Consider the following 5,000-nt stretch of genomic DNA (forward strand, 5'->3'; position numbering starts at 1 on the left):
CATATTTGTTGTACAGTGATAAGGACATTATGGAGAGTTATTCTGAAGAATCTGACGAGGTGGCCGAGTGGTTAAGGCGATGGACTGCTCATCCATTGGGGTCTCCCCGCGTGAGTTCGAAACTCATCCTCGTCGTAAATTGTTTTGTTGCTTTTCGGTACACTTTTAAAGTTGATTATAGAAATATACACAAATGGATTTTCTCTAGTTATACATATTTGTTGTACAGTGATAAGGACATTATGGATAGTTATTCTGAAGAATCTGACGAGGTGGCCGAGTGGTTAAGGCGATGGACTGCTCATCCATTGGGGTCTCCCCGCGTGAGTTCGAAACTCATCCTCGTCGTAAATTGTTTTGTTGCTTTTCGGTACACTTTTTAAGTTGATTATAGAAATATACACACATGGATTTTCTCTGGTTACACATATTTGTTGTACAGTGATTAGGACATTATGGAGAGTTATTCTGAAGACTCTGGCGACGTGGCCGAGTGGTTAAGGCGATGGACTGCTAATCCATTGGGGTCTCCCCCCGTGAGTTCGAATCTCCTTCTCGTCGTAAATTGTTTTGTTGCTTTTCGGTACACTTTTAAAGTTGATTATAGAAATATACACAAATGGATTTTCTCTAGTTATACATATTTGTTGTACAGTGATAAGGACATTATGGAGAGTTATTCTGCCGAATCTGACGAGGTGGCCGAGTGGTTAAGGCGATGGACTGCTAATCCATTGGGGTCTCCCCGCGTGAGTTCGAATCTCATCCTCGTCGTAAATTGTTTGTTGCTTTTCGGTACACTTTTAAAGTTGATTATAGAAATATACAGAAATGGATTTTCTCTAGTTATACATAGTTGTTGTACAGGGATAAGGACATTATGGAGAGTTATTCTGCAGAATCTGACGAGGTGGCCGAGTGGTTAAGGCGATGGACTGCTAATCCGTTGGGGTCTCCCCGCGTGAGTTCGAATCTCATCCCCGTCGTAAATGGTTTTGTTGCTTTTCGGTACACTTTTAAAGTTGATTATAGAAATATACACAAATGGATTTTCTCTAGTCATACATATTTGTTGTACAGTCATAAGGACATAATGGAGAGTTATTCTGAAGAATCTGACGAGGTGGCCGAGTGGTTAAGGCGATGGACTGCTAATCCGTTGGGGTCTCCCCGCGTGAGTTCCAATCTCATCCTCGTCGTAAATTGTTTTGTTGCTTTTCGGTACACTTTTAAAGTTGATTATAGAAATATACACAAATGGATTTTCTCTAGTTATACATATTTGTTGTACAGTCATAAGGACATTATGGAGAGTTATTCTGCAGCATCTGACGAGGTCGCCGAGTGGTTAAGGCGATGGACTGCTAATCCATTGGGGTCTCCCGGCGTGAGTTTTAATCTCATCCTCGTCGTAAATTGTTTTGTTGCTTTTCGGTACACTTTTAAAGTTGATTATAGAAATATACACAAATGGATTTTCTCTAGTTATACATATTTGTTGTACAGTGATAAGGACATTATGGAGAGTTATTCTGCAGAATCTGACGAGGTGGCCGAGTGGTTAAGGCGATGGACTGCTAATCCATTGGGGTCTCCCCGCGTGAGGTCGAATCTCATCCTCGTCGTAAATTGTTTTGTTGCTTTTCGGTACACTTTTAAAGTTGATTATAGAAATATACACAAATGGATTTTCTCTAGTTATACATATTTGTTGTACAGTGATAAGGACATAATGGAGAGTTATTCTGAAGATTCTGACGAGGTGGCCGAGTGGTTAAGGCGATGGACTGCGAATCCATTGGGGTCTCCCTGCGTGAGTTCCAATCTCATTCTCGTCGTAAATTGTTTTGTTGCTTTTCGGTACACTTTTAAAGTTGATTATAGAAATACACACAAATGGATTTTCTCTAGTTATACATATTTGTTGTACAGTGATAAGGACATTATGGAGCGATATTCTGCAGAATCTGACGAGGTGGCCGAGTGGTTAAGGCGATGGACTGCTAATCCATTGGGGTCTCCCCGCGTGAGTTCGAATCTCATCCTCGTCGTAAATTGTTTTGTTGCTTTTCGGTACACTTTTAAAGTTGATTATAGAAATATACACAAATGGATTTTCTCTAGTTATACATAGTTGTTGTACAGTGATAAGGACATTATGGAGAGTTATTCTGCAGCATCTGACGAGGTGGCCGAGTGGTTAAGGCGATGGACTGCTAATCAATTGGGGTCTCCCCGCGTGAGTTCGAAACTCATCCTCGTCGTAAATTGTTTTGTTGCTTTTCGGTACACTTTTAAAGTTGATTATAGAAATATACACAAATGGATTTTCTCTAGTTATACATATTTGTTGTACAGTGATAAGGACATCATGGAGAGTTATTCTGCAGAATCTGACGAGGTCGCCGAGTGGTTAAGGCGATGGACTGCTAATCCATTGGGGTCTCCCCGCGTGAGTTCGAATCTCATCCTCGTCGTAACTTGTTTGTTGCTTTTCGGTACACTTTTAAAGTTGATTATAGAAATATACAGAAATGGATTTTCTCTAGTTATACATAGTTGTTGTACAGTGATAAGGACATTATGGAGAGTTATTCTGCAGAATCTGACGAGGTGGCCGAGTTGTTAAGGCGATGGACTGCTAATCAATTGGGGTCTCCCCGCGCGAGTTCGAATCTCATCCCCGTCGTAAATGGTTTTGTTGCTTTTCGGTACACTTTTAAAGTTGATTATAGAAATATACACAAATGGATTTTCTCTAGTTATACATATTTGTTGTACAGTTATCAGGACATAATGGAGAGTTATTCTGAAGAATCTGACGAGGTGGCCGAGTGGTTAAGGCGATGGACTGCTAATCCATTGGGGTCTCCCTGCGTGAGTTCCAATCTCATCCTCGTCGTAAATTGTTTTGTTGCTTTTCGGTACACTTTTAAAGTTGATTATAGAAATATACACAAATGGATTTTCTCTAGTTATACATATTTGTTGTACAGTGATAAGGACATTATGGAGAGTTATTCTGCAGAATCTGACGAGGTGGCCGAGTGGTTAAGGCGATGGACTGCTAATCCATTGGAGTCTCCCCGCGTGAGTTCGAATCTCATCCTCGTCGTAAATTGTTTGTTGCTTTTCTGTACACTTTTAAAGTTTATTATAGAAATATACACAAATGGATTTTCTCTAGTTATACATATTTGTTGTACAGTGATAAGGACATTATGGAGAGTTATTCTGCAGAATCTGACGAGGTCGCCGAGTGGTTAAGGCGATGGACTGCTAATCCATGGGGGTCTCCCCGCGTGAGTTCGAATCTCGTCCTCGTCGTAAATTGTTTGTTGCTTTTCGGTACACTTTTAAAGTTGATTATAGAAATATACAGAAATGGATTTTCTCTCGTTATACATATTTGTTGTACAGTGATAAGGACATTATGGAGAGTTATTCTGCAGAATCTGACGAGGTCGCCGAGTGGTTAAGGCGATGGACTGCTAATCCATTGGGGTCTCCCCGCGTGAGCTCGAATCTCATCCCCGTCGTAAATGGTTTTGTTGCTTTTCTGTACACTTTTAAAGTTTATTATAGAAATATACACAAATGGATTTTCTCTAGTTATACATATTTGTTGTACAGTGATAAGGACATTATGGAGAGTTATTCTGCAGAATCTGACGAGGTCGCCGAGTGGTTAAGGCGATGGACTGCTAATCCATGGGGGTCTCCCCGCGTGAGTTCGAATCTCATCCTCGTCGTAAATTGTTTGTTGCTTTTCGGTACACTTTTAAAGTTGATTATAGAAATATACAGAAATGGATTTTCTCTCGTTATACATATTTGTTGTACAGTGATAAGGACATTATGGAGAGTTATTCTGCAGAATCTGACGAGGTGGCCGAGTGGTTAAGGCGATGGAATACTGATCCATTGGGGTCTCCCCGCGTGAGCTCGAATCTCATCCCCGTCGTAAATGTTTTTGTTGCTTTTCTGTACACTTTTAAAGTTGATTATAGAAATGTACACGAATGGATTTTCTCTAGTTATACATAGTTGTTGTACAGTGATAAGGACATAATGGACAGTTATTCTTCAGAATCTGACGAGGTCGCCGAGTTGTTAAGGCGATGGAATGCTAATCCATTGGGGTCTCCCTGCGTGAGTTCGAATCTCATCCTCGTCGTAAATTGTTTTGTTGCTTTTCGGTACACTTTTAAAGTTGATTATAGAAATATACACAAATGGATTTTCTCTAGTTATACATAGTTGTTGTACAGTGATAAGGACATTATGGAGAGTTATTCTGCCGAATCTGACGAGGTGGCCGAGTGGTTAAGGCGATGGAATACTGATCCATTGGGGTCTCCCCGCGTGAGCTCGAATCTCATCCCCGTCGTAAATGTTTTTGTTGCTTTTCTGTACACTTTTAAAGTTGATTATAGAAATATACACAAATGGATTTTCTCTAGTTATACATAGTTGTTGTACAGTGATAAGGACATAATGGAGAGTTATTCTTCAGAATCTGACGAGGTGGCCGAGTGGTAAAAGCGATGGACTGCTAATCCATTGGGGTCTCCCTGCGTGAGTTCGAATCTCATCCTCGTCGTAAATTGTTTTGTTGCTTTTCGGTACACTTTTAAAGTTGATTATAGAAATATACACAAATGGATTTTCTCCAGTTATACATATTTGTTGTACAGTGATAAGGACATAATGGAGAGTTATTCGTCAGAATCTGACGAGGTGGCCGAGTTGTTAAGGCGATGGACTGCTAATCCATTGGGGTCTCCCTGCGGAAGTTCGAATCTCATCCTCGTCGTAAATTGTTTTGTTGCTTTTCGGTACACTTTTAAAGTTGATTATAGAAATATACACAAATGGATTTTCTCCAGTTATACATATTAGTTGTACAGTGATAAGGACATTATGGAGAGTTATTCTGCAGAATCTGACGAGGTGGCCGAGTGGTTAAGGCGATGGACTGCTAATCCATTGGGGTCTCC

At 40.4% G+C, this 5,000-nt stretch overlaps 23 non-coding genes across 23 annotated transcripts in view; all 23 read left to right on the forward strand.

Annotated features, from left to right (window-relative positions):
* The first annotated feature begins 53 nt into the window (after nucleotides 1–53).
* On the forward strand, nucleotides 54–135 carry Trnas-gcu (transfer RNA serine (anticodon GCU)). Its single transcript has one exon. It is a non-coding gene; the product is annotated as a tRNA-Ser (tRNA).
* Nucleotides 136–266: 131 nt separating this feature from the next.
* On the forward strand, nucleotides 267–348 carry Trnas-gcu (transfer RNA serine (anticodon GCU)). The gene has a single exon. It is a non-coding gene; the product is annotated as a tRNA-Ser (tRNA).
* Nucleotides 349–479: 131 nt separating this feature from the next.
* Nucleotides 480–561, forward strand: Trnas-gcu (transfer RNA serine (anticodon GCU)). Its single transcript has one exon. It is a non-coding gene; the product is annotated as a tRNA-Ser (tRNA).
* A 131-nt stretch (nucleotides 562–692) lies between these two features.
* On the forward strand, nucleotides 693–774 carry Trnas-gcu (transfer RNA serine (anticodon GCU)). The gene has a single exon. It is a non-coding gene; the product is annotated as a tRNA-Ser (tRNA).
* A 130-nt stretch (nucleotides 775–904) lies between these two features.
* Nucleotides 905–986, forward strand: Trnas-gcu (transfer RNA serine (anticodon GCU)). Its single transcript has one exon. It is a non-coding gene; the product is annotated as a tRNA-Ser (tRNA).
* A 131-nt stretch (nucleotides 987–1,117) lies between these two features.
* On the forward strand, nucleotides 1,118–1,199 carry Trnas-gcu (transfer RNA serine (anticodon GCU)). The gene has a single exon. It is a non-coding gene; the product is annotated as a tRNA-Ser (tRNA).
* Nucleotides 1,200–1,330: 131 nt separating this feature from the next.
* Trnas-gcu (transfer RNA serine (anticodon GCU)) lies at nucleotides 1,331–1,412 on the forward strand. The gene has a single exon. It is a non-coding gene; the product is annotated as a tRNA-Ser (tRNA).
* A 131-nt stretch (nucleotides 1,413–1,543) lies between these two features.
* Nucleotides 1,544–1,625, forward strand: Trnas-gcu (transfer RNA serine (anticodon GCU)). The gene has a single exon. It is a non-coding gene; the product is annotated as a tRNA-Ser (tRNA).
* A 131-nt stretch (nucleotides 1,626–1,756) lies between these two features.
* Trnar-gcg (transfer RNA arginine (anticodon GCG)) lies at nucleotides 1,757–1,838 on the forward strand. Its single transcript has one exon. It is a non-coding gene; the product is annotated as a tRNA-Arg (tRNA).
* Nucleotides 1,839–1,969: 131 nt separating this feature from the next.
* Trnas-gcu (transfer RNA serine (anticodon GCU)) lies at nucleotides 1,970–2,051 on the forward strand. The gene has a single exon. It is a non-coding gene; the product is annotated as a tRNA-Ser (tRNA).
* A 131-nt stretch (nucleotides 2,052–2,182) lies between these two features.
* Nucleotides 2,183–2,264, forward strand: Trnas-gcu (transfer RNA serine (anticodon GCU)). The gene has a single exon. It is a non-coding gene; the product is annotated as a tRNA-Ser (tRNA).
* Nucleotides 2,265–2,395: 131 nt separating this feature from the next.
* Nucleotides 2,396–2,477, forward strand: Trnas-gcu (transfer RNA serine (anticodon GCU)). Its single transcript has one exon. It is a non-coding gene; the product is annotated as a tRNA-Ser (tRNA).
* A 130-nt stretch (nucleotides 2,478–2,607) lies between these two features.
* Nucleotides 2,608–2,689, forward strand: Trnas-gcu (transfer RNA serine (anticodon GCU)). Its single transcript has one exon. It is a non-coding gene; the product is annotated as a tRNA-Ser (tRNA).
* Nucleotides 2,690–2,820: 131 nt separating this feature from the next.
* Nucleotides 2,821–2,902, forward strand: Trnas-gcu (transfer RNA serine (anticodon GCU)). Its single transcript has one exon. It is a non-coding gene; the product is annotated as a tRNA-Ser (tRNA).
* Nucleotides 2,903–3,033: 131 nt separating this feature from the next.
* On the forward strand, nucleotides 3,034–3,115 carry Trnas-gcu (transfer RNA serine (anticodon GCU)). Its single transcript has one exon. It is a non-coding gene; the product is annotated as a tRNA-Ser (tRNA).
* Nucleotides 3,116–3,245: 130 nt separating this feature from the next.
* On the forward strand, nucleotides 3,246–3,327 carry Trnas-gcu (transfer RNA serine (anticodon GCU)). Its single transcript has one exon. It is a non-coding gene; the product is annotated as a tRNA-Ser (tRNA).
* A 130-nt stretch (nucleotides 3,328–3,457) lies between these two features.
* Trnas-gcu (transfer RNA serine (anticodon GCU)) lies at nucleotides 3,458–3,539 on the forward strand. The gene has a single exon. It is a non-coding gene; the product is annotated as a tRNA-Ser (tRNA).
* A 131-nt stretch (nucleotides 3,540–3,670) lies between these two features.
* Nucleotides 3,671–3,752, forward strand: Trnas-gcu (transfer RNA serine (anticodon GCU)). Its single transcript has one exon. It is a non-coding gene; the product is annotated as a tRNA-Ser (tRNA).
* A 130-nt stretch (nucleotides 3,753–3,882) lies between these two features.
* Nucleotides 3,883–3,964, forward strand: Trnas-acu (transfer RNA serine (anticodon ACU)). The gene has a single exon. It is a non-coding gene; the product is annotated as a tRNA-Ser (tRNA).
* A 131-nt stretch (nucleotides 3,965–4,095) lies between these two features.
* Trnas-gcu (transfer RNA serine (anticodon GCU)) lies at nucleotides 4,096–4,177 on the forward strand. Its single transcript has one exon. It is a non-coding gene; the product is annotated as a tRNA-Ser (tRNA).
* A 131-nt stretch (nucleotides 4,178–4,308) lies between these two features.
* Trnas-acu (transfer RNA serine (anticodon ACU)) lies at nucleotides 4,309–4,390 on the forward strand. Its single transcript has one exon. It is a non-coding gene; the product is annotated as a tRNA-Ser (tRNA).
* A 131-nt stretch (nucleotides 4,391–4,521) lies between these two features.
* Trnas-gcu (transfer RNA serine (anticodon GCU)) lies at nucleotides 4,522–4,603 on the forward strand. The gene has a single exon. It is a non-coding gene; the product is annotated as a tRNA-Ser (tRNA).
* A 344-nt stretch (nucleotides 4,604–4,947) lies between these two features.
* The window catches only part of Trnas-gcu (transfer RNA serine (anticodon GCU)), an 82-nt gene continuing 29 nt past the window's right edge, over nucleotides 4,948–5,000 (forward strand). The window contains exon 1 of the tRNA in view: nucleotides 4,948–5,000. This exon is cut by the window's right edge and continues 29 nt beyond it. This is a non-coding gene — a tRNA (tRNA-Ser).

The sequence above is a fragment of the Euprymna scolopes genome, chromosome 29 (genome assembly GCF_053919585.1).
Source record: "Euprymna scolopes isolate OS-2025 chromosome 29, ASM5391958v1, whole genome shotgun sequence".
NCBI classification, from domain to species: Eukaryota; Metazoa; Mollusca; class Cephalopoda; order Sepiida; family Sepiolidae; genus Euprymna; species Euprymna scolopes.